This window comes from Canis lupus, chromosome 38 (genome assembly GCF_011100685.1).
Source record: "Canis lupus familiaris isolate Mischka breed German Shepherd chromosome 38, alternate assembly UU_Cfam_GSD_1.0, whole genome shotgun sequence".
NCBI classification, from domain to species: Eukaryota; Metazoa; Chordata; class Mammalia; order Carnivora; family Canidae; genus Canis; species Canis lupus.
This window is the reverse complement of record NC_049259.1, coordinates 5596220-5623660: the sequence shown is the minus strand read 5'-3', so window position 1 is coordinate 5623660 and position 27441 is coordinate 5596220. Positions and strand designations below refer to the sequence as shown.

Sequence of the window (27441 nt, the reverse complement as noted above, 5' to 3'; positions counted from 1 at the left end):
GTTTACAAAGTTCCTTTTATCCTAGAACCTTTTTTTATTTTTTTAATTTTTATTTATTTATGATAGTCACAGAGAGAGAGAGAGAGGCAGAGACACAGGCAGAGGGAGAAGCAGGCTCCATGCACCGGGAGCCCGACGTGGGATTCGATCCCGGGTCTCCAGGATCGTGCCCTAGGCCAAAGGCAGGCGCCAAACCGCTGCGCCACCCAGAGATCACTATCCTAGAACTTTTGATATTACTTAGCCTCTCTTCCTTAGAGAAATGGGGTGGTTAGTAAATTAATTTTATGCCTATTCCATACTATATATATAGTAGGCTGAATCCTCTAAAGTTAGGCATTTTAAAGATGATAATATTTGTTGAACATTACTTTGAATCAATTATGAGGCCATTTAGTTAGTGCCATTTTAAAAGTAATGACTTTTTAAAAATACTTTTTAAATGGAAATAGTTAAAAGGACAGTCATTGTCTTCCTTACTTTGGCAATTAAGCCAACTAAAATTTCTCTGTATCATTAGCCTAATGTCAATATAATTCACAACTAATATTAAATAACACATAACACTTTAAGAGTATCAATCTTCAAAATTCAAAACGATATTTTTCAAATATTTCTACTTAAATTGTTTGACACTTAAGTGTTGTGATATATTATTCTGTTGAGCAAATTTTAGGGTAGGTTAGGGGTTTAGAAATATTTATTTTATGGATTTTCACTTTTTATCTTTTGGATTTTCTTGACATAAATATATTTTTGTATGTGCATGTTATCATATCTCTTAACTTTTCTAAAAACTTTTAGCCTTGACCTGGAGTTCATCTTCTTTTATATCATGTTTCTTTTTATCTCAGGGCAGTTCTTGGCTTTGTCAAGGATACCAAAGACAAAAGACTCAAAAAGCAGTAAAGCACTTCTCTTTTTTGTTCCTGAAGTTATTTTTTTGTACGTTATTTCATGTTTTATCTTTCGTGATTTCTTTTACAAAATTCAGATATTGTTACTAGTCAGCAATAGACTCTCTTCAGGGGTCCTTTGGTTTCTCATAAACTACTGTGATAATTTATTGGGTGCTTTCACAACACACACATAAGATATTTTGTGATTTATATGTCTTAATGTGTACTGACTTTGCTATAAAACATCTTTAACTTTTATGATTAACTATTCCAGTGTACCTCGTAACATTCAATAGCCATGCATAAAACATCTGATGATTATGCTGTTTGAAATCCAGCCTTCAAAGATTGCAATTTGAATAATTAGGAAATTGGTGGAATATTTTTCTTGCATGTTATTGATTTTTTTTCCCTCCAAACTACTAAACTGTGTTTCTGTAAAGTATTATAATTGATGCCACCAACATATACCAACTGGCATTTTTGCTTCTATTAAAACAGATTTCAGTTAGTCACTGTAATAAAATATTCTTATGTGCAGATTCTGTTCAGTGTAATGTTTAGTTTGATAGAATGAGACAAGTGATATCACTATATTGTCTATTGGATCTGATGTCCAATAAATCAGATGAAAGCTTGATCCACATGCCATGCTGCAGAAAAATAATAATCAAATTTGGAATCTTAGACATTACAAAAAGTAGATTCTGTTTCTAAATCCCAGTGTATGAAAATAATTTTTTAATCAACCATAACCAAAAAAAAAAAAACATAACCATGAATTTCCCATTCTTAACGTCATGACATTGAACATGTTTATGAATCAAAATAGAATAGCATGCTTGTTTTCCAAGTGAAGCTTACATATTATTCTATATTCCAAGTTATGAAAGGCACTGCTTTCAGTACTCCAGAAATTCAGGCAATAAAGATTGGTTGGGAAAAGTCAAACATGATATATTTTAAAAATGGAAGCACTTATTTAAGGTATAAGGGCTTAATATAATTTATATGAAAGCCAGCAATAATTTCTAGACAGAAATGATATTTAATATTATTGGATTTAAACAAGATTAGTATACATCAGTGTGTATACCACACCTCTACTTCAGAAATGTGCCCAATGTTATAATCTGAGTTAAAATCAAAAAGAAAAATGTGTCTCAAAATATATTTTATGGGAATTGCAGCTAAAAGCACTATGATATAACGTATTTCTAAAGAAAATGTGGTTTTAGGGGTGAGCGTCTATTAGAATCTTCTCCCCCTTCATTTTTCCTTTTTCCCACTCTACCCTTTAACTTGGCATATATTTGAAAAGTGAAGGGATGCTCTGTCCTGCCAGTTTCTCTGTCCCACATTACATGCTGTCAATTCCATGTGTAGCCAGTGTTGGGCAGGTGTTACAGGTGTCTCAGAGTTCCTCAGCCTGTGGATATAAACAAGTGCCAATTTTAGTTTTTTGTTTTTTTCTCTTCAAGTCATTATGATACGATCATACATCCTTTTTTCGGTTTCCTTTTATCCTAATGTTTGTAGTGAACCCAGGGTTACTTGCCTAAGTTCAAAGAACCATTGCTCCCGTTACCTTGCCATTTGTCACTTGTTATCCAAGAAAGAGAATTTAGAGTGATATCTAAAAGCTAGAATCCCTATAAAGTGATTTCAAATAGTCTTGCCCATCGGGCTAGGTTGCTTTCTGGGCTGAGTGGAGAATGTTGAGATCCAGGCGGGATGCTCAGTCAGGGGCTGACTAAATCACTGTTTTAGGTGCTTTGTTCAGTGCCATCAGGAATGTGTGGACAGGCATCTCTCAGTTGGGTTGGGGTTCTATTAAGTGTAAAATGCTATTAGTAAAAGCATTTCTGCACTCTGTTAGGTAGAATTCTAAGACAACCCTCAAGATTCCATATTCCCTTTTAAATTCCAGGGATATGAGTATGATGGGATATTAGTCATGTGATTAGGTTATGTTATATCCCACAGATGATTTGGGAAGATAATCTAGATAAACTAATTCACAGGAACTGTTGAAAAGCCATAAATTTTCCCTTGCTGGGTACAGAAAAGGAAATCACAAAAGATTTGAAGTGTAAGAAGCTTCCAACACAAGGAAGTTTTTCACTGCTGAGATGGAGGGGTCCACCCTGGCAAAGATGGGACGGCAGCATAAGTAGCTGAGAGCAGTCCATGATCCACAGCTTGTATGCCTATAGGGACCTGGCTTCTACACCCACAGAAATGAACTCCGCCAATCTGAACAAGATTAGAAGTCCATCTTTCTCTAGTGCCTCATAAGAATGCAACAGACTGATGCCTTGATTGTAGCCACTAAAGCCCTCAGAGCAGAGAGGAATCCAGTTAAACTGGACAGACTGCTCACCCACAGGAACTGAGGTGATAAATGTGCATTATTTTAAGACGGTAATTTTGTCTGAGCAATAAAAATACTAATACAGGTACCAAGTGTTTCCTCTATCTTTTTCATTAAGATTTCTAGGGGATCCCTGGGTGGCTCGGTGGTTTGGTGCCTGCCTTTGGCCCAGGGTGTGATCCTGGGGTCCTGGGATTGAGTCCCTCATCGGGCTCCATGCGTGGAACCTGTTTCTCCCTCTATCTGTGTCTCTGCCTCTCTCTCTCTCTCTGTGTCTCTCATGAATAAATAAATAAAATCTTAAAAAAAAAATTCTATTTAGACTTGTCCTTCACAGCTGTATGGGCACCTTACAGAGCCACTTTAGTCCATAGGACTGATTTTGATACTTTTCAAAGTCAAAATGAAGAGAAAGGACCACAGAATCTTCTCAAAGATGAATACTGAACACATTAAGTTCACATAAATATATTAAATAGGTAGACAGAAAAGGATGCCACCAGTCTTTGACTACTTTGTAGTCTAACTCCAAAGCCCCACACCACCTCATGAACAGCGCTTGGGGTTTTGCACTCTATTTGCATCATGAAAGCATCTATTCGAGGAGGACCCAGAAGGCAGATATTGTTTGTAAATCTCAAGGTTGTAGATTTTCTGCTTCAAAATAGTCATTGGATTTTCTGTTGTTTGATTTCCTGTATCAGTTTTGGAAAATTAGAAGACATCTTTTCAAATACTGCTTATGTCCCACTTCACTCTTCTCCATCAGGCACTACAATTCTTTCTGAGACGCTTGCAGTATCCCTTGACCTCTTATTTTCACTTTTACATTTTTTTAAAATATTATTTTTGTCTCTCTGTAGGTCATTCTGGTTATGTTCTTCTACCTAATTACCAGCTTAACAATTTTATTTAACTGTGTCTAGTTGGCTGTTAAACACACCCACTGAGCCATTAATTTCAGTTATTGTGTTTTTCAGTTCCCCTATTTGTAGTTCTATTTTTCTGCAAATTGGTTTGCTTTCCTTTCTTTAATCTCGATTACAATACTGTCTTTTTTATAGTAGACATAACTATTTTATTTTTTTAAAGAGTTTATTTATTCACGAGAGACAGAGAGAGAGAGACAGAGACAGAGGCAGAGACACAGGCAGAGGGAGAAGCAGGATCCATGCAGGGAGCCTGAGGTGGGACTCGATCCTGGGTCTCCAGGATCAGGCCCTGGGCGGAAGGCGGCGCTTAACTGCTGCCCCGGCATAACTATTTTAAAGTTTGTATTTAAATGCATCATTTTTTGGCTTCTCAATTGAATCCATTTCTATTCTCTGTTATTTCTCTTATGTTTGTATAATCTTACCTTGTTTGCATATATGCATCATATTCTTTTTAATTAAATGCCAACTTTTATGAATAAATGGAGGTGTGGAATGGTGTTATCTCCATCAAGAAAAGATTTATTTCTTATTCTGATAAAACGGAATCACTTTAAATCCAATTATATTGAAATGATTAAAAGTTGGACTTCCTGTGTGGACATGTCTGATTTTGGTTAACCCTCTAGCTATAGCACTGTTTGCTGGAGTCTAAGCTGAAAGCCTGGGTAGGAAGATCATCAAGCCATTAACATATTTTTTCTCAACTCATGAACCTCAACTCTGCTCCTCTTAGGCTCTAATCCCTTTGGGCTATCAATCTCTCCCCTAATTCTTATTCAGCTCTCTGTCTGAACTGTTAGAGAACCCTGGGAGAAAAACATTACAAATCTTATTTTATGTTTCTGGATTCCTTTAAACTTCTGGATTGGGACTTGAGATACATATTTTTGAATCCTGTTGCAGATTTGCTAGTTTATTATGAAAAAGATTTTGAATTATTTAGATGGTTATTCATCTAAAGCAAAACTGGTCTATGTATGTATGTGTGTGTATATGCTATTTATATAGTATATGTATACTATATTTATATTTATTTACTATAGTTACTGTATTTATAGAGTATATATATATATATCATTTTATGCTTACAAAATATCTTTGATCATGAATTTAATGACAAGTCCATAACCTTACTGTTCAAAACTTACCTGAGTGGTAGGTTATGCCAAACATTTATTATAGAATCTCATAGAATTGCACATTTAAAGTCTCTATTCTTTATACATATCAGAGTCTTGGATAGTTGGAAAGAAATTGAAGGAAAAATAATGCATTGGATTGGAAATATTACTGTTAATGATGGTTGATTATTATGTGCAAAACTTGTTTACAGCTTAGAGTACATTTTGATTTCAATTTCACCAGATTATTATTGATTTCCCCCCTTATTTTCTATTTTAGAAATCTTGCACCAATAATTAAGTTTTGGTTCAGCACATGGTGGAAGGAAAGGTAAGAAATTCATTTTTTTCAGTAGTGTATGTAATATATGTAGAATGTTTTGGATATTTGAATCCTCAAATAGAGAATTATGTTTATTATACTTTTTAATCAATAGCTCTTGATAACAGTAGCACTGATTGTCTAAAATATTTTTTGAAGTAAAAAGTATTGTGTATCTTAAAGCAAACATTCCTGATGCTCAAAACAAGAAATATTTGACAACTTTATTGACAATTAACATTTAAATCATATATCAGGTATGATCTTATGTTCAATAATTTTTGAAATAGTTGGCAGTAATAGCACTGACTACATGAGGTGAAGAATTCTGTATTATTTTATGAGTTTAAAAAATGACGACTATAAGCTATCAAAACACTTTCCTTTTTATGGAAACTTAATTCGATATTCCTTGAGGTTTCTGACAGGCCAAATCATGTTGGGCATAAACTTTTGCTGTTCACTCTAGCATGGAGAATATATATTCATAAATATTTATTCATATATATAAATTACATATTTCTCCTGAAAGTATTCAGTGAGATTATATATATACCAAAAATTTAATACGAGGACCCTTTATGAGATTTGGAAAAGAACCACTCCTAATTTTATGATATTTATAGATATTTATGATAACATAGGATTATTTATTCTATTTTAATGTATATGATAACATAGGATTATTTTAATGTATAAATAGTTAATACCTTATCTTTTGGCTTAGAACACATTGTGTATATTATGTACATTTTATTTAAAAAATACAAAAATCAGGGCAGCCCTGGTGGCTCAGTGGTTTAGCCCCACCTTTGGCCCAGGGTGTGATCCTGAAGACCTGGGATCGAGTCCCACATCAGGCTCCCGCATGGAGCCTGCTTCTCCCTCTGCCTGCATCTCTGACTCTCTGTGTCTCTCATGAATAAATAAATAAAGTCTTAAAAAAATCATATGGTTTCAATGTACATTGGGATTTAAATATACATTGATATGTTTACATTGAACACCTTGAATAATGTAGTAACATTAAAAGTGGTTTTCTTTTATTATTTTAGTGTTGGTCCACAAGAACTAATTGGAGTTTTCTGGGTTTTGTTTTGTTTTGTTTTGTTTGTATTTTAAGATTTTATTTATTCATGAGAGACAGAGAGAGAGAGGCAGAGACACAGGCAGAGGGAGAAGCAGACTCCCTGCAAGGAGCCTGATGTGGGACTCAATGCAGATCCTGGGATCATGCCCTGAGCGGAAGGCAGCCGTTCAACCACTAAGCCACTCAGGCTTCCCTGTTTGTTTTGTTTTTAGCTAGGTCTTGGCTAGAAGCTGGAGAGTTTTCAAAGCTATAAATATATCATCATTGCCATATAGAAACTTATAGTTTTATTTGAAATATAATGTGTAAAAATGATTGCCCAGAAATACAACCTTCCTAGTCACTCAAAAAATCCGTTAGATGAGCAACATTTTTCTTTTCTAGAATAGAATATATATCTAAAAAAAGTCTGTGAAAATGCTGGGTTTTGTAAATGCTACGCATGATCACATAGCATCAGAGTTTAGAGCAGGCAAATTCTCAGTCTTAATATTTAGGTCATTTGGGGCTCAGGGAATATATAAAATTTGCATAGATAGATCCATTCAGAAAAAAAAAAGGACTTTTGCTTATCTTATAAAGGCACAGATAAGAAATGAATCATGATTATATTTTAGGTGATTTTGAATTAACTCACTCTTTTCTGGAAAAAGAGGCTAATCTCAAAAAATAATTTTAGTATGGTTATTTATCTAGCTGCTATTCAGGTAATATACACAAGATAAAATTTTGATCCTTAGGAATTAATTATATTCCTTCTAATGTATGGTCTAGACTGACATTTTCCCTTTCCAAAACATCTTCCAAACTAAGTGCTTTTGATCAGATGATGAACTAAATGACGAATATAAACCAATATATCAGTACAAATCAATCATTCATGGGAAAGCAAATAATGGTAGAGCAAAGATGAAGCCTTGGGGTGCTCTATACTTAGAAAATAAGGCATTCACATGACAGTATCTTATCATCATTGTTATGGACATTATATATTTCCCGAAACTTATAGTTTACAGAGATTATTTCCTCTACTTTGATGCTGTTTTACTAAGAAACATTAGTTAGGGCCCTAAAACTTTTCAAACTGTCTGGAAAAAATTAGGGGTCACAGGTTGTAGATGTATTCTCCTATTTTATAAGAATTCATGCTTAGTTTTTTGTTTTTCCTTTTTTTTTTTTTTTTTTGTCATTTGGCAACTCTTCCTAGAATGTTTCTATGAAAATGAATGATAAATATGCAATAAATATTTATATGAATAAAAAATAGTTACATTTGATGATCAGCAATTTCTGTTAAGACTAAAAATAAACTAGTGTGAGCTGAATTATCTTCATTCTGAGAAATATTGGTTTTAATGGACTCATGTTATCCTGTGAACTTTGTTCAGCAATGTTAAAACATTACCCCTAGTACATCTGGTCTCAAAAGAAAAATGCCATTATAAAAATAATGATAATACAAATGAGGCTTATTCTGGTGATTCTTTGTTACATATTCATGTTCATGCCATGCAAATTAAATGTGAAGGTAGAAATACATATAGAAATAGATTAACTTAATCAACCATAAAGCAAAAATTTTGAAATTTCAAAAAAATAAAATGACACTAAATAGCTTAGAAATATGAGTCATTGGAAAAGTAGGAAGTTTTTTTAAAGGGGGAGATGTGTTCTGATTTCGTGTTATCTCAAAGTATAATTTTATAATATTTTATGCTTCAAGATACCAAAACTCATTAAAATTTGTATGTATAAAATTGAACAAATGTAAAACTAGATGCCTTTCTAGTTAAACTAAGCATTTAATCAAAAGGCAAGGAATTCTAAAACTTTTACTCATGACACCAGAAAGAGCATTGCATTTTGATTTATTCATTAGTGTCTTCTTTCCTCTAACAAAGATGTTAGATGACACTTTGAAATGGAGTCTATGGCAGGCAAGGAAAATATAAACATGATGGATATGTTAAAAATATAAACTCAAAGATCTGACACCTGTGTCAAAGAACTGGACATGTAAAGGAAAACAGTAGAATACACTGAATGCAATGGTGGAGATGGTATTCATATGATTTGTTGTGTGAGAAGGAACTATGGCCACAGAGAAAAGCTGACTATTAGAGCTGTGGCTTAAGAAGTTAATTAGAACTTATTCGATAAGAGAGCAAACCTTAGGAAAAGTTAGAGAGTCTAGAGAAAGCATGTGCTAAAGAGCAAGAAGTCTGGAGATGTTGCCGAAGAACAATTTGAGAGTGGCAAGAAATGGGAGCAAGATGATTTGTGGTCAGGAAGAGGTGGCTTTTAGGGCACATTAAGGATCATGGACTATAGACTGTCAGATGAAAATATCAGGCACAATCCAAATTCCCTGTTACAATTTCATGCAATATAGAAACTATGAAAATTAGTGATGGCTTCTAAGCCACTCAGTAACATGGGTAAGTGGTCTGTTCAGACAGATCACCCTGGAAGTTATTATGGAGCATAACTTTGAGGAAAATAAGAGAAAAGTTAGAAGGACTAGTTTATTGGAATGTCCTAGAAGTAGAACTCAACCAAGAAAATGTTAAAATGACTATTACTACAACTGCAATTATTATTAATGGTTATGTTTATGTATGTCCTGTGTATACAAGGCACTGTGTTAATTGTACACATATTGTCTTATTACAATGCCAAGAACAAATCTGTGAAGATGATATTTATATCCTCATTGTTAGCCTACATCCTCCAGAAAGCAGACACCAAAAGGGGACCAAATGTGCAAAGATGTTTCCCCACAGGGAAAATGCCTATATGAGAGAAAATACTGAGGAATGCAGAAAAAGAAAGTCTTCAGATTTCGATGTCAATCTGACATATGCTCAAGGGAGGGAGGACTGAAGGCTGGGTGGAGGTGATCTGGACTGCTGCAGAATCTAAAGTAGCTTTGTCAAGACTGTCAGGGAACCCTGGAGCCAAAGTCAGCAGTCATTGGAATCCCCTCTGTCCCAGGAATAGACCTTGCTTTGTATCCCTTCCCTACTCTGGTGCTGGTTGGGAGCAGCCCCCAGGAAGCATGGCCTCAGAGAAAACATGGCAGTGGATTTCAGAGTGCAATGACTGAGGCCCTTGCTCAGTTATGATTCCCCTGGTTGGACGTCTGTGAGAACCATTCTTATAGCCAGGAATAGCTATATAATTTGTGGGACCCAGTGTGAAATTAAAAAGCTGGATGCTTTGTTAAAAATAGTCAAAATTTCAACATCGCAACAACAGCGGGTTAAACCAACTGTAGCACAGGTCACATGCCCATAGAACAGCTCTGCTCATAGCCACCACAATTCCATTTACTAGATGAGGAAGGAAGTGTTAAAAAGTATTCTCAAACATTGTAAATAGTGTGGAAAAAACCATCAGTGGAGGAGTGGATAAAGCAATGTGGTATATGTATATAATGTAATACTATCTAGCCATTAAAAAAAAAGATAGCACGGATGAAACTTGAGGGGATTATGCTCTGTGAAATAAGTCACAGAAAGACAAATACTGCATGATTTCGTTTATATGTGGAATTTTAAAAATAAAACAAAAAGTCTCATAAATACAGACAATAGATTGGTGGTTGCCAGAGGTGGGGGGTGGGAGAATAGAGGTGAAGGTAGTCAAAAGGCATAAATTCCAGTTCTGAAATAAGTAAGTCCTGGGAAGTAATATAGACCATAGTGACTATAATTAAAAATAGTGTATTAAAAAAGTTGCCAAGAGACTATCACAAGAAAAAAATATTTTGTAAATATATTGTGATGGATATTAATAAGACTTATTGTGATAATTTTACAATATATACAAATATCAAAATTTTATGTTGTATACCTAAAACTATTAGGTTGTATGTCAGTTCTACCTCAGTTAAATTTTTTTCATGGTTAAATAGCCAAGGGACAGTGGTATCTTCTTACAAATGCAGATATGTACTTAAATATCATCTTCCTGCATAGATCTCTAGAATAGTCTTTTGGGTTTTTGTTTGTTTGTTTTAACACTTTGCTGTTGGTGTTGTCAGTGTTCCAGATTATGGCCATTCTAATAGGTGAGCAACAGTATCCCGTTGTTTTAATTTGCATTTCTCTGATAACATATTATGTGAAGCATCTTTTCCTTTGCTTATTTTCCATCTACATCTCTTTGGTGAGATGTCTATTAAGGTCTCTGCCTCATTCAGTAACTGTGTTGTTTTCTTATTGTTGAATATTAAGAGTGTTTTATATATTTTAGATAAGAGGTGTGTCTTTTGCAAATGTTTTCTTATAGTCTGTAGCTTATCTTTTCATTCTCTTGACATTATCTTTCACAGATCAGAAGTTTTTAATTTTAATGAAGTCCAGCTTATCAATTATTTCTCTAATGAATTGAGATTTTGGTATTGTATCTAAAGAGTCATTGCCATATTCAAAGTTATCTAGGTTTTCTCCAATATTATCTTCTAGGTGTTTTATAATTTTGCAATTTACATTTAGGTAGCTGATCCACTTTTAGTTAATTGAAGGGTGTAAGGGTTTGTATTTAGATGATGATGATTGCATGTGAAGATCTAGTTGATCCAGCACATTTCTTGAAGAGACTGTCTTTGCTCTATTGCATTGCTTTTGCTCATTTGTCAAAGAAGAGTTGAGTATACTTATATGTCTATTTCTAGACTTTCTATTGTGTTCCAAAGATCTATTTGTCTGTTCTTTCACCAATACCACACTACCTTGAAGTGGTGCACTGTCTTTATGGTATGTCTTGAAGTTGAATGTTGTCAGTCCTCTAACTATTCTTCTCCTTCAGGATTAAGTGGACTCCTTCTGAGTCTTTTGGCTCTCCATATAAACTTTAGAATCAGTTTGTTAATATCTACAAATAACTTGCTAGGATTTTGTTTGAGATTGCATTGAATCTATAGATCAAGTTGGGAAGAACTGACATCTTGACAATATCGATTCTTCCTATCCATGAGCCATGGAATAAAAATTAGTTCTAAAAAGGTATGATAGATTACAAAGTCCATAGGAATTGAAATTGGCTGAACTGATGAATAATGTGATAGGTTGAGTGATTTTTTGTAAAGAATGTGACATGAGATTCTTGCTTAACATAAATTGGTACCTATAGCGGAGACAGATAATTCAGGAAGAGAAATAGGTTTGAGGCATAGATCCTGAGAACATTTTTGGACATGCTGATTTGGAAGTGCAGTGGGACATCTAATTGAAGATTTGAAGGACACAGCTGTGGGCATGAATCAGAAGTTTGGGTGAGTGGCCTATGTAGAAATGAAAAATGTGTATTGTCAGCACATTATCAGTTTATTGACCCATCTGAAATCAGTGATGCACAAACTCAAAGGTTTATTTTTATCCAATTATTGCATTTGAGAAAGAAAAGAAGTAGCCCCTCAGCTGTCAACTGAGAGCTGACCTTGCAGTAACAGCAAGGCCATAGAATTCCTCTGCTGAAAAAAACCATTTCACAGAACACCAATATCAGACAAGGTCATTCCGTGACAGTGATGGAGTGAGACAAAAACAAGACCCCTCTGTAGTCATGGCTGAGCACAGATAAATGCAACAACACTGTTCATACCACAAAAATGACCAAACATCCCCCTCTCCAGACTAATTGGAATGCTGACTTCTTTCCTATTGATTTGTACTTTTGCCCTGCTTTACATGCTCTCCTAGTTAAAAAGTTACCCAATCACAGAACAGTTTATTCTGAATGACATTTTCCACTTCAGAGCAACACCTATGGTGTTGTTGATGTCTGGTACACACTGCAGCTTCCTACTCTTAGGGATATTATTACTGACAAGTTCTGTTGTGTGGGCTTTCGATAATATGCTACCTTTCCTTAGGGCCAAAGTAAATTTCTTGCTGGGGCAAAATGTAGGAATGTGAGCTTTACTGATGCATGTCTTACCCATTTTAACATCATGAGTCCTTCATTGTTTACTCTCTCTGCTCAAATGGACAGAAAAATCAGCTCAGCTCAGCTGTTCTATTAGAAGCAGGGTATGGGATGCCAGTCTTCCTTTTTTACTATCTTCCTTGATATCTGTTTGTTCTTTGACACACCACATTCCTGAGAATGGAGCTCCCTTCTTTGATGCTAATAGTGATGGAAGGAAAGTATGTATGTTCACCATGTGAGGAAAGGATGGGATGTCAGCATCGCACCTTAACTAGTCTCTCCAATAGAGTAGTCATTAGCCATAGGGGGCTATTTAAATTTATTCAAAACTAAAGAAAATTTAAAACTTAATTGCTCAGTTCTACTAGCTTTTTTCTTTTTTTTTTTTTTTTATTTTATGATAGTCACACAGAGAAAGAGAGAGACAGGCAGAGACACAGGCAGAGGGAGAAGCAGGCTCCATGCACCGGGAGCCCGACGTGGGATTCGATCCCGGGTCTCCAGGATCGCGCCCTGAGCCAAAGGCAGGCGCTAAGCCACTGCACCACCCAGGGATCCCTACTAGCTTTTTTTCAAATGCTCAATAGACTTTTGTGGCTGGAAATACTGTATTAGCTCATATATAGAACTTTCCATCATTACAGAAAATGATATTGGACAGGACACCTGGGTGGCTCAGTGGGTGAGTGTCTGCCTTCAGCCCAGGGCATGATCCTGGAGACCCAGGATCTAGTCCTACATCAGGCTCCTTGCATGGAGCCTGCTTCTCTCTCTGCCTATGTCTCTGCCTCTCTCTCTGTGTGTAAATAAATACATTTATTTAAATAAATATATTTATATTAAATAAATATATATTTTTTTAAAGAAAATGATATTGGACAGATTGCTCTAGAGAAGAAGACACAGACTGGTTGAATAGTATAGGATAGCTGAACAGATTCATTAGTTTATTCATTTTCTATTGCTATGTAACAAATTACCACAACTTAAGAAGTTGGTTGTATCAACACATTTTATCTCACAGTTTCTCTGGTTCAGGAGTCTAAGCATGACTTATCTGGAACCTCTCCTCAGGGTCTCACAGACTGCAGTCAAGATGTTGATCAAGCTGTCTTCTCATCTAGAATTTGGGATCTTCTTTCAAGCTCATTCAGGTGGTTGGCAGGATTCAGTTCCTTGTAGTAACATGTCTGAGGCTCCTACTTTCCTTTCATCTGTCAACCAAAATCTGCTCTCAGCTCTTAGAATCTACCTGCAGTCCCTTCACCATGGTCCCATAGAAAATTCATGACATAATTATTGCCTTCTTCCAGGACAATGAGAGTGTTTGTCAGACATTTTGCTGTATGAACAGCCAGAGAAAATATTTTACTTTAAAGATCTTACTTGATTAGGTCAGACCTAAAATGACCTCCTTTTGTGTCACATAACATAATATGATGAGTTATGAAAACAATATATCATATTTATAGGTCACATCCAAAGTTAGTGGAATCATACAGGGTGTTTACACCAGGAGAAAGGTATCTTAGGGGTCAGCTTAGAATATTGCCTGCCACAGTCAGCATTTTCATTCTTGAAGGGGTATCTTAACCACAAAGCACTGAAGATTATATTGTGAAATCATGGACACATTTAACTTCAGGTTTAGAACTCGTTTATCAGATACATAAGTGGGAATCCTCTCTTTAACAGTACCTGTGGACACAAAAGTGGTTGAGATAGAGCAGAGAGAATGCATAACATTAAAAGAGCGGAAGGAAAGAAAAAGCTATCCAGGAGGTCAGCAAATATTTAAAGGATGGATGGAGGCAGTGGAGCAAAGTAAGGATAGCTATATAATCTGAAGAGGAATAAAGAGAATATTTCTCTGTATGTCAATGAAGTCAAAGGAATGAGAACTGTAAAGATTGAGAACTACAATACAGTCAAATATAGGAGAAAGTTTGGATTTTAAGGAAAATCAATGATTTGTCAGTGAGTTAGTGGCACTTATCATAGATCAATGGAGGTAAGCTTTATTAGAAAAAAATTAAGGATAAATATGTACAATGTCTATTTGAATGAAGATGTTGTTGGAAATATGGAAAACAAGGTCACAGTATCTTAGATTTGTTTGTATTATATTTTTGCTGCTTACTTATTTCTAATATGAGAAGGACTGAGGTTATTTATAGACATGAAGAAAGGAGCCAGTAAATAATTAAGAGGTTTGGAAAAAAAAAAAAAAGTTTGAAAATCTATGAGAGAAAAAAGACAAAACTGATAGAATAGAAATCTGGTAGAGAAGAATAAAGATGGAGCGAAGGATCAAGTGCAAATAAGGATCATCCTGGACTGCATGAGGAGAGGACATAAAAATGAGTGTAAAAATACAAATAGAAACATTTGTAGAGTGAGTGGGCAAGATATCAAAGGAGAATATATTAGCTATGTTCAATTTTCTAAGTAAAAGAATTCAAAGAAACAATGTCATTTGTTGAGAGCAAGAGTTATAGGCATTGAGTAAGAAAATTTATTAACCTGATGAAAGTTGTGAAAATGCACTGTAACCATGACATATGATCAAAGCTACATAAAGGAATGAAGAAGGGATAAACACAGGGAAAGCAGGGTCAGGATTTTTATTGGCATCATTTTGTACAAGTATGTGACTTTCTACAGCAACAGTTAATCATATTATATATAAAAATAGTTTACTTATTTACACAGGAGCAAGTGTATTGAGAGAGGATTTACATTTTGCTAGTTTGCATAGGATTAAGGAGAGTTGGATTTTGGAGAATGGGTAGGTGGCCTGAAGTGGGAATAGCAAAGACCAGGATACAAAAAGAGGTGAGACCAAGATTTGTAACTAAGAGAAAATAGAGTTAGAAAATACAGAGTTAGAAATAATTAGAAAGATGGGGCAAAAGTTGGATGTGAGGAGACAACCTTGGATGTATCCAAAATAAGAGCATTATTTCATTTTGCTACCGAAGTTTTTGTTGAGGAATTTTATGTAAGTAGTTTTATGTGTTTGCTGTACATGTGATCTTTAGCAAGTTTTAATTTCTAATTAAGTAGCAATCCAGTTTCTTTTCTAATATGCCTATAAAACATGAAGAATTACTAAAATTCATTAAAATATTTGCAAAAGAATTGAGGTACTGTGTAGTTATCTGTTTTAGTAGGAACTTAAACACACAGAAGCAGTAAGACAAAAAATGCAAAAATAATGGTATTTCCTCGTCAAATCAATACAAAAAAAGAGTGAAAAAAGTGCCAGTTTGTGATGACACAAAGTGTGAATTTGACATGAAGTCCTTGGTCCATGCTGTCAGTTTCTTTCACTGATGGTCAAGCTGGAATCACTTCATGGAGAGTAGGGGTCTGACAGTTTGAGTAAATTAGTAAGAGTCTAAAATCACTAAATGCTCTCTTTTTCCTATACAGTTAATGTCTTTCTAAGCCTATAAATTGTTACTCTACTTAGGATGATTACTACTATTTTAATGGAAACATAAAAATAGTGTATTTAGAAAACAGATACTGCAGTAAAAATATATTAAAATACATTAAAAGTAACAAATTCTGATCCTAAATGGACAGTATCACATTGAGAAAGCATAATAATTCGTTGTCTTAAAAGACACTTTTATGGAAATTTCTAATGAAAAGCGAAACAACTATATTTCATCTTGACTGTGGGAGCTCCATAAATGTTAGTTACTTTGTATTTTGATGAATTGGTGTCAAAGGACAACAACAACAAAGACATTATTTGGAAGAAAATAAAAATATAGTAATCTGGTCTCTGGAAAAATGTAAGCATCTATTTCTTTTTTTTTTTTTTTTTTTAAGCATCTATTTCTGATACGAAAAGGAAGACCACTCTTATTCAAAAGCACATTAAAGCTTAATTTTGCATGTTTTCTAAATCAAGACACATTTAACTTACTTTTGCATAATGAGGACACATTTTGTTTGCAGTTCCAGTAAACTTCTGTCTTTCTGCCAATGTCACTAAATTTAGAATAAAATATGATTATTTTTCTAGTGTTCCATATTTTATAAACATGTAATAAATTATTGTTCAAAGTAAAATGCAACGGACAGATTTACATTATATTCAATAGGATACATAGTGTTGACTTTTAAAATATGCAAAAATATGTATATAAATATTCTCTTCTTTCCTACATATGTTTATTTAATGATAACAGAACATTTCCCTGAGAATGGAATGAACATAGCAAACAGCTGAAATCTGCTGCAAGATTCCACACTGTACCACAATTGGTGTGAGGGTTTTGCTTAAAAGGGGGAAAAAAAAAAGAAACTAGTATATTTTAATTTAGTTTCTTGGAATGGCGTTTGTGGCATTATAATAACAAATACATTTGGTCTCCCTCCCATTTCTGATACAGACAGAGTTCCTAAAACCCCTAGAATTTAAGTGTTGAGAGAAACAAAAGTACCCTTTGTTTTGTTAATGAAGTAAATTTTGACCCCACCTCAGGATGGGGCTGGTGGTTAGGAAAACCAACTGGGTGAGCAGGGTGTTAGAACTTTCAGTTCCATCCCATGACTTCCCTGGGAAGGGGAGGGCTTGGAATTCGAATGAATCATCAATGGCCAATGGTTTAATCAGTCATGCTGTCTAATGAAGCCTCCATACAAACCCAAAAGGACAGGATTGGAGAGCTTTTGGGTTGGTGAACTGGTGGTAGTGTTAGAAGAGTGATGTACTTGGGAGAGCATTGAAGATCCCCACCCTACCCCTATACTTTGCCCTATACATCTCTTCCATCTGGGTGTTCCTGAACTACATCCTTATATAATAAATTGGTGATCTAGTAAGTGGAATGTTCTGTGAGCCTTACTAGCAAATTAATCAAACCTGTGGATAAGGTTGTAGAAAGTGTAGGGAAGGACAAATTCTTCCACTACCCTTCAAAATCTTCTAGCTGGACTAAGAATTAAATTTACATGAGGCAGATCAACAGGAGAAAAATCCCAAAATTTTATTATTTTGTACACGGAGGCCCAATAATGAAATTGAGACTTAAAGAAATGACCAAGGTGACAGTTTTTATACTTTTTAGACAAAGAGGCAATATGTTTGTGAGGAATGAATAGAATAAAGAAAACGTATTTTGGAACTTTATTTTTTTTTTTTAAGATTGTATTTATTTATTCATGGGAGACAGAGGCAGAGACACAGGTAGGCTTCATGCAGGGAGCCCGATGTGGGATCATGCCCTGAGGGGCAGAAGCTCAACCACTGAGCCACCCAGGCGTCCCTATTTGGGAACTTTCATTGTTGTGCCCAAGATTGCGAATCCGAGAAACCACCAAGGAGCCCGCACTGATGCAAGCGCACGAGGGTTTATTAGCAAGCTCGAGCTTGGGTCCAAGTATACCCGACACAGCGGAGCAGGGACTTGGACCCCGAGGTGGGTTACAGCTGGTTTTTTTATAGGCTGGTCTAGGGGATTTTCAGAAGGGGTGGAGGAATTTCTCAAGTTCTGTTTACATTCTGATGTGTGGCTTTCAAGGGCATTGAGCTCTGTTCTCATTCTAATATGGGACTTTCTACCACAGGTGTGGGCTCTGTTGTCTTTCTGATATGGGATTCCCTGCCGAGGACATTGAGGACATTCTGCAGTTTTTTTCTATAAAGTTCATCTCTTATTCACAGGGGCCTAAGATGGCTGTACTTGTGCTAATGCTGAACTTTAGGTGGGATGGCCTTGATTTTTCTCAGCCTCCACATCATTAGTAAGGAATTCTAGGTAGAATTTGGGTAGTGGTAGTGGATTAGGGGGGAAAAAGGTAACAAGGTTTGTTTCTACAGCTTTCTTTAAAGTTCTTATCTCTGGTGATAAGGATGTCTTAGTACAGGTACAGGGAGGGTACCTTTATAATGGGAGATTTATTTCCTGCTTTCAGGGGGACTGGCTATTTCCCAAGTAACTCTTATTTCAAATAATTTGCTAAAGTGGCTCAATTTGAGGTGCTGTGCCCTTGGCCCCTACAGAATCTGATTTATAGCCAGTTGGTCAGAAGTACAGATGACAATCTAAGCTTTAGACTGGCATCTGAAGTGAGAGGAGTCTTGTGGAACTGAACTCCTGCCTGTGGAATCTGATGCTATCTAGTGGGTAGGTAGTGACAAGATAACAAAAGGCAAGCTGAAGGCAAAAGGCAAACTGACACTCAACATACCCCACCCCTCAAGGTGGGGGTGGGATATATGTGACACTTCTCAGACTGCCCAGGAGCAAAGGAAGGAAAAAGCCAGTGGTCAACTGATAAAGATCACAGTCATGAAGGACACAAAACTCCAGCAGTTTGTCACTGTCTTAATTATTTATAAGAAAAACACAATCTTAATAATAGCCAAACCTCCAGTAACCTATAGACTCAATTTCTTAGAGCCCTAATATCACCTTCCCCACCATAGGACAGAAAACTCCATAAAATCAGCTACTCCTCACATTTATAATGCAGCTTTTTCTGCCTATGTGTTCTGTCTCTGTCCTTTAATTAAATCCACCGTTTTTGCACTGAAAATATCTCAAGAATTCTTTCTTGACCATTGGGCTCGATGATCTCACATCAGATAGTGTCAGAATCATTTGTTGGAGTGGGGGAAAACCCTCTCCTCCATGTTGGACATTGGTCCAAGAATGCCAATTAATTTAGCATTGTGTTACTGAATGACTAATTTAAATACTACTACTACTACTACTACTACTACTACTAATAATAATAATATGTACACAATTTTAAAAAACTATAAAAGTGTTACAATTTTGTAAAATACTTTGCTGCCTCATCCTAAGTCTCTAAATTCAAAAGACATTTATTTTCATCATTTTGCGGTGAGGGGGGTACTTTTAATATCACCATTTCAGGAAATACCAAACTCATCCTCTTTTTTATTATAATTTATGGACAGATTCTTCTGAATACCCTCTATGGAAGATGAAAAACTTTCTCAAAATATCTCAACTTCCTTCCTTCTCAAAACCAAACAATCCATGCAAAACTGTGGAGGCTGAGAAAAATTAAGGCCATCCCACCTAAAGTTTAGCATTAGCACAAGTACAGCCATCTTAGGTCCCTGTGAATAAGAGCTGACTTTATGGGAAAAACTGCAGAATGTCCTCAATGTCCTCGGCAGGTAATCCCATATCAGAAAGACAACAGAGCTCAGAATTGCCCTCAGCAGCGAATCCCATAACAGAAAGACAACAGAGCCCATGCCCATGGTAGAAAGTCTCATATTAGAATGAGAACAGAGCTCAATGCCCTTGAAAGCCCCACATCAGAATGTAAACAGAACTTGGAGAAATTCTTCCACCCCTTCTGAAAATCCCCTAGACCAGCCTATAAAAAACCCAGCTGTAACCCACTTCGAGGTTCAAGTCCCTGCTCCACTGTGTCGGGCACACTTGGACCCAAGCTCGAGCTTGCTAATAAACCCTCGTGCGCTTGCATCAGTGCGGGCTCCTTGGTGGTTTCTCAGATTCGCAATCTTGGGCACAACAAAACCTTTTACTGGTTTCCATTTAGACTTTAAATACTATGCCAAATCTGCATTTCTTAATAAATCAAATTTTTAATCATTTTGACTATTCATTCTAGGAAAAATAAAGTAGTGCCTCTCTATAGCTTCTTCCGAATAATTTCTCCCAATCTCTTAATTCTGTCATCTATATATTTTTTTTGTCATTTATATTTTTACTTTTAAAGTTCACAAAGTTTAAATTTTTTAAATATTGTCTTCTGTACTATATAGCTTATGCTTCTGTTATATCTATAGTTTGATCCTACAAATTTAAAACAAAATAAGTGTTAATAATGTAAAATATTTCTAACAGTAGAGAAGTAGAGTAATTGATCTGTAGAGAAAAGATATTCTAATACATATATTTCTGTGGAGCAAAGAATTCTACAGAATGAAGTGGTCTTTGAATACTGGACACTTTTATGCCTCCATACAAAAAGGCAGTCCATCATCACATTGAGCTAGACATCAGACTCTGACTTAATTCTATGTAATGCACCATTTAATACAACAGAAGATAAATAAAATAGAAGCTGAACAAATATTTGTAAGGTAAAATTAAACACTGTAGAAGAAAAGTGTCACAATGATTTGAGAGCCCTTGGGGTGTAGAGTTTGTGATTCGAAGCAGGATTGTTTAAAAAAAAAATGACCCTTATATTTACTTTGCATTGCAGTGAGTGAGTTACCAAGACAACAGTCCCCATTCTGTCACTGGGAGAGGCTATGGCAGCTTAGCTACCCATGGGAATGGGGATTGCTCCTCATTTTCTAAGATGAAACAAATTAGCCATGGATCTCATGTTATCATGTATTGGGCAACTGGCTTTCTCAGACAATTACTGTGAATAGTTACTACCCAAATCCAGGAGCAATCGGTATATTCCTTTCACTCTTAAAAGTTGTCCTTGTGCTATCGAACAATAGCGCTATGGTATGAATGTTTGTGTCTCCCCAGAATTCACATGTTAGAATCCTAATGTGACAAAGTATTGGTGTTAGGTTTTAAGGGTGAAGCCCTCATAAATGGAATTAGTATTCTTATGCAAGAGAACCCATAGGGCTTCCTGGCCCCTCTCACCATGTAAAGACACGGAGAGAAGTTGTCAACCCAGAAGAGAGCTCTCACAGAACCCCCCCCTCCTCCTTAACTAGACGTTAGCTTTTGGTACAAGTGAATCATGTTGAAAGTAAGGAGCACTATCAGAGCTCCTCATCCATAGTATACAAACCTCACTTTTCTGGAGTATTTATAGATACATACTTTAATAAGTAATATATTTAATTGATTAAGAATCATTAGCAATCAGAGAAAGATGCATACCATATGATTTCACTCATGTGGAATTTAAGAAACAAAACAACCATTGTAGGGAAAACAGAGAGAGAGAAAGAGAGAGGCAAACCCAGAAACAGATTCTTAACTATTAAGGACAAACTGATGGGAACCAGAGGGAAGGAGGTGGGGGGATAGAGATAGAGATGGGTGAAATAGGTGATGGGGATGAAAGGAGAGCACTTGTGATGAGCACTGAGTGTTGTATGGAAGTGTTGAATCGCTGTATTGTACACCTGAAACTAAATTACACTGTATGTTAACTGGAATTTAAGTAAAAACTTAAAAAAAAAAAAAAAAACAGCACATTCAGCTAACCAGGATATATATCTCTATACTATACTTACATACTTGGTTTTGATACCCTGCGTTGTCATTGTGAAATTCATAGCTGTCTTTCACTAATAATCTTATTTTTTTTAAATTAGGACATACTATTTTTAATAGTAAATATTTTATATAATGCATAAATGAGTAATAAGAAAAACATCTACTTATTTACCATTCACTTTAAGAAATAATGCCTGATAAAATTCTCCTCTCTTCCTGAGAGATAACCACCATCAAGATACTTGGTGCTTTATTATTGTGTGTTTTCATGTACATTTACTATATAAATTTTAACTAAACAATGTATAGTATTCTGCATACTTTAGTGAATATCAGTGCCTTTAAAAATCTATAATAGCTCCCAAACCTTTCTTTAATTACTGATAATTTTTAGTTTTCATCACAATTTGAGATATGTTTGAAACATGCTATTTCAATTCTCCTTCAGGTTTTATTTCTGTATTTTTGCTTTTTGTATATTCATAGAACTTTCATGACATTTTCCCCATTGGTGGCACCTTTGATTAGTAGCCAAATTTATGGAATATCTGGCAGTTATTATTTCTGTTCACATGCTAGTTGAGAAAATGAGGATTTCAGAAGCTCTGTAACTTGCCAAGTCTCACAACTAGTAAACGATGCAATTGGAACTTGTGCATAGATATCTCTGCTTAAAATATCTTGTACTTCACTGGTGTTCTGCAGTTTCTTATGTATTATAGTTGTTTATGTATTACCCCATAGCTTTCTGTGTCTTTTGATTAGGACTGGGATTTTAGACAACTTTATATACCCCTGCTGCATGTTGTCCTTCTTTGAATAGGCACTTCATAATTGTTACTTCCTTTCACCTATTAATCACTTAAGTGAATGGCCTTCTCATGCTTTGTTGTTCAAAGGCTAAAGAGACTAAATAGTACTATTAATCAGAATAGGACAGTCAAGTCACTCAAGAGTCCAGTCTTGCTTACCAAGATGACGTAAATTTGTGTTGTCTATTTGAATTGACAGATCCTATACATCTTACCAGAGTTTCAGTATTTGGAATGGGAGAAAAACTGTACAACCATTTTAAGACACTTTTATAAATTTGAGGTATTAAACGTAAGAATCAGTCTTTAAAAATAACAAGAAACCTTTTTATCAATGAGAAAAAAGTAATGAAAAATCTATATAGAAATAAACCAGACACTGGAGCTATATGATTAAAACATCAGTTCAGAATTCAGGAATACCACAACTAGGAGCTGGAGTGAAATTATTCAACAAAATGCCAAACAAGGAGAAATTTAAAACTCTGTCTTCCAGAAGAGGATCTGATCACAGAATGAGGGAATATGAAGAAAGCATTTAGTATCTTTACCCAGAAAGATAATAGTATAGAGAGATGCCCAATTGTCTGAAATGAAGAGTGAATAGAATCATTGAAAGTAGATGGATAGCTAACAGAATATTTATATAAGTAATTCTAACTAATATATAATGTTAAAATATTTATTTTACGTAGATGAAGAATATAATTTCTTTTGTATAATTGTATTGAAAGTGGAAGAACATCTTTAAAAATTAATATAATGAAATACTCTTTTTAAATAATTGTACTTGGATAAGAAGTTAGAAATGATATAAATTGCCCAATTTGAGCGACTCTTAAATGGTGAATCAAGGATTTGAACCCTGAAGTTGGACTCATATTTACTAAACAAATTATCCCAGTGTAGCCATTTTTTTTTTCATTAGATCAAATACCTAATTTTGTACTTCTCTAGACAATCACGGTGTACCTAGAGGTTGCTAACTAGATATTTTATCAGACAGTGATTAATTTACCTCACTTGAATCATGTAATCTCAATCTTAATTCAGTGGCAGAAGACATCACAAGGATAACTTGTCAACTGAATTTCCTGAGATATAGTTATGGTACCCAGTAAACCTGCAATATCTATGAGGAAGCAATATGCTAAACTGGACCCTAACTGAAACTAGCAGGTGCACGCTGCATTTATAAGAGAATCTATGCATCCTCTTCCTAATATCTGGTTTGTCAGCAGCAACTGCCATTGCAGTATAACCACCAAGACATCTTTGCATGGATGATTAATTGAATAAAGAAAGAAGCCATTGGACACAGGTGATGCTAATATCTTAGCAGTCTGCATAAGCAAATCAAAACCTAAGCCTATAAGTTCCTCAAGGTTAAGAAATCAAAACCTAAGGTCAATCAATCAGTCAACTAAGTTTTCTCAAAGCAAATGCTTAAGCTCTGGTCCAATCATTTCCTTGTTTTGCTTCTGCCTTTCTTCTATATAAGTCTTTTCCTTAGCTTGGTTGGTAGAGGGTTAGTAACCACTTCTAGTTTGACTCTGCCCAATTTGAATAGATTTTTGGCCAAAAAAACTCTTAAAAATTTAATATGCCTCAGTTTATCTTTTAACAGGTGGTTTCTGGCCTCTGGAATTGATATGAAATTAGACCGTGGCCAGTACTATAGTGAAAGTACTGGCATCTGTGTGACATAAAAGCAGCCATGATTGTATTGATGTTAGATCTTCCTTACTTAGACATTGACTATTCCTGTAACCAAGAAAACCAGTTATTCTCTATGCTATTAGATTTTTTTTTATACTGAGTAAATGTTGCTTTGAGGAGGTGAAATCAGAAAAAGGATTCATTTAAAAGCAAGAACTTCTGACCCTGAGATGGAACCGTGATACTGATTTGACATTCACCCTACCTAAATTTATAAATAAATCCATAGAGAAAACTTTAAACCAAATCCTAACCAAACTTCCAGTATAACTGTCTCCCTTAATGCAAAGTTATAAAGTTTCCCTTCTGTCAGGTGGCCCTGAACAGTGTGTTGTACAATGAACAATCAAAATATGTCAGGGGATATTGAAAGACCAATGGTTTTAAACTGTACCTATGTTTAACAAAATTTTTGTTATAATAAAAAGTAATAACTTAGTGGCATCGTTGAAACGTACACACACAATGTTTCAGTGAATTAACTTTAAACTAATGATTACTACTGAAGATATCACAATCACAAATACATGAATGAGGGATCCCTGGGTGGCGCAGCAGTTTGGTGCCTGCCTTTGGCTCAGGGCACGATCCTGGAGACCCGGGATCGAATCCCACGTCGGGCTCCCGGTGCATGGAGCCTGCTTCTCCCTCTGCCTGTGTCTCTGCCTCTCTCTCTCTCACACTGTGTGCCTATCATAAATAAATTAAAAAAAAAAAACAAATATATGAATGAATGCACGTTGGGCATTTTAGTAAGTAATTACAACACTTTTTAATCTTCTGAGTAATTGGGGAAAATATCATAGGTTCCTGAGCTGAATTCATTTTGTGAAGTATCTTGACTCAATATCTCTATTAAGAGATAAAGTAAAACAAGGAAATCAAGTTAATTGTATGAGGTTGACTGATTTTAAAGTGAAGCAAAGGCCCTTCTGCTCAGGGAGTTGAAAAATCACTTGAGAACAATGGAAGCTATCAACTAATTCAAGGTATATTGCTAGAGAAACAGCCTCTTCCAACACATGAAAGCCAGCATGTTCAGTGTGATTCATGCTTTTTAAATTTGCTCTGTATCAGTGGTTCTCAAATTTTAGTATGCATCAGAATCACTTGGAAGGTTAATTAAATACAAGATTCTAGGCTCTAATCCTAGAGTGTTTGGTCAGTAGTTTTAGGATGGGAACTTAGAATTTGATGGTTCAAACTTCCCAGATGATGCTAATGCTTCTGGTCCAGGGATTACATTCTTAGAACCACCAGTTTTTTGGGATCCCTGGGTGGCACAGCGGTTTGGCGCCTGCCTTTGGTCGAGGCGCGATCCTGGAGACCCAGGATCGAATCCCACGTCGGGCTCCTGGTGCATGGAGCCTGCTTCTCCTTCTGCCTATGTCTCTGCCTCTCTCTCTCTCTCTATGTGACTATCATAAATAAATAAAAAATTAAAAAAAAAAAAAGAAGAACCACCGGTTTTATTTATTCTTTTCAAAGTTAGGTGAGTGTAAGAATCCTTCTAGATCTTGCTCAACATCTTGAATCCATGGCATGGTTTCTCCCCTCCTCATCTTCATTCATCTGGTTTCTGTGGTTCCAGCAATGTGTGTGTATGTGTGTGTGTGTGTGTGTGTGTGTGTGCTTTCAAACACCCCAGGTGATTTTTATGATGAAGTAAGATTGCAAAAACACATCTAATTACCTAGGGTAGAGAGCGGGAGAATAAGAGTGATTGGTTCTGTTTGCCACAACCGTGTATGTGCAAAGCTACCTAAGCACAGATGGTAACACTTTTATGATACTGACCCCTGAATAAATTGGACAATCCTCATTTTTCCCATAGGACTGCATTTCTGTCATGGTAAAGCTGTGGCTTATTATATAAACTGCTTAAATAAAAATGACTTAAGAATTCAGTCCTTGGACATGCAGCAATCAAAACAACTGCTGTAACTCTTACTCATTTTGAAGACAGAAGGTTCCTGTTTGGAAGAGAATGATGAAGTTCAATGTTTTTAATTAGAAATCGTCAATTAATAAACCAGAATTTGTGTCAAGAGGAAGCACATATTTTTTTAGAGCAATTACAATTCCAAGAGACTCTTTAGATAAGCATGAGCTGCAATTGTTGCCATTGATTTCATGATTCACACATCTTTCTCTGATATCAATAGAGCACCTTTGAAAAACATTATAATATAATGCAACTGCTTAGTCTCAGCCTTAAATATCAAGGTTCTTACATGCTTTTCCACTTCTGATTTGAATTGAAATAAGTTCATGCTGAAGAAGGATCATTTTGGAAATAATTCAAAGTTCAAAATGTAAAATAGTACTTTTATATTATGTTACTTGAAGGTATATTTTACTTCTTGATTTCTGAGAACTGAATGCCAGTTGAAGAAGATATTACTGCCCTGAAACCCTCACAAAAATGCTGCAAGAGGATTTAAAATTGATTTTGGAAGATATATGGATGACAAACAGAAAAGAATATTGTGAAGTGTCACTAAATATTTCCTCTATCAAAACATCTGGAAATATTATATGCTATTTCTATCTCTTCTTATAGAAAATACTGAACTTAATGTTTCCAACAGCTGGTATGTAACTCATATTTCTAGTCATTCCCATACTTCACAGCCTGCAGTTCCTGAGGCAATATCAAAGTGGACAAATAGCGAGCCTAATCAGATAGGACTGTAATACAATGTTGCACAAGGTAAGCTAAGTGTATTTTCTGTGTAAATGCAATATTTCCATAGCTCCTATAGGAATAAATAGTTCTGATATAATGCCATTTTCTATGAAAAAAAGTGTTAGTTTCTGAAGGAAATTCTTCATAATTCTCAGAAATGTCATTAAAGTTAGCAAACAACTTCATGTAAGAGTGAATATCCATTTCAAGTAAATAGCAGAATTGCAAAACTAGGGGGAAATATCTGAACAGCCCATCAATTCAACCATATAACCTAGGGCATTTTAAATACAAAGCATTTCATAGTCGTGCACGTTTCAAG

The 27441-nt window shown here is 35.4% G+C and overlaps 1 long non-coding RNA gene across 1 annotated transcript in view; it reads left to right on the top strand.

The window, feature by feature from the left end:
- Positions 1-27441, top strand: part of LOC111094580 — a 70007-nt gene that overhangs the window by 5442 nt on the left and 37124 nt on the right. The window contains exon 2 of the long non-coding RNA XR_005385506.1: positions 5610-5660. This is a non-coding gene — a long non-coding RNA (uncharacterized LOC111094580). The remainder of the gene's footprint in view (positions 1-5609; positions 5661-27441) is intronic.